Source organism: Galeopterus variegatus, unplaced genomic scaffold (assembly GCF_000696425.1).
Source record: "Galeopterus variegatus unplaced genomic scaffold, G_variegatus-3.0.2 Scaffold8828, whole genome shotgun sequence".
Taxonomy (NCBI): domain Eukaryota; kingdom Metazoa; phylum Chordata; class Mammalia; order Dermoptera; family Cynocephalidae; genus Galeopterus; species Galeopterus variegatus.
Genome location: NW_007734939.1, coordinates 28,077 through 28,916, shown reverse-complemented (window position 1 = coordinate 28,916; position 840 = coordinate 28,077).

Below are 840 nucleotides of genomic sequence, written 5' to 3'. Positions count from 1 at the left end.
GGTGAGTGTCCCTGGGGCCGGGCAGGGGGACTAGGCATGTGCCCACTCTGCAGATGGGCCCCCGAGGCTCTGAGGGTCTCCACCGGGCGCTCTACAAACTCAGGGTCCTTGAGCAAGCCTGAGTGGACTTCCAGGGGGCAGGTGGGTTCCCCTGCTTTCTGGGAGGCCCCCAAGCATTTGGGGTGTCACACCTGGTCCTAAAGGCCGTGTGGGAGTGTTTGGGGAATGAGCCGGGGCCGGGGAGGGACCAGCTCTACAGAGTCTTGCAGGGAGCTCGGCTGGAACTTCAGTGTGGGTGGACAGACCCCTGCCCCTCTGGGTCCTGACTGTGTATTCGGCCGCAGGTGGCTGCCCACCAGTTCCCTGAGGTGCGGTTCTCCATGGTGCACAAGATCAACGTGGCCGAGGACGCACTGGCCTGGGAGCATGAGCGCTTTGCCATCTGCCAGCTGCCCGCCTTCGCCGTGTCCCATCTGGAGAGCCACTGCAACAGTCAGCACAGCAGCATCACGGACGTGCGGTGAGGTCTGGGAACGAGCCACCTTCAGGACTTTCCTTCGGGGACAGGGTCAGAAGTAGTTGTGGTGTGGCTCCAGTGGGCCCCACCAGCAGTGGGAAAGTGGCCGGTGACACAAGGGATGGGGCGGGGTGTGGCCCAGTGCACAGGAGCAGGGGTCGGCCAGTGTGTGGCTGCTGCAGGGAGCAGGACCGGGAGGTTATTGAGCTCCCTCTTGTTGGGGACAGGGATGATACAGCCCCCACGTGGGCCCCTGCAGACCTCGTCCCTTCTTGAGTCAGGACCAGGTGACTTCTGCCTCTGGGCCTTTGCACGGCTGTGCC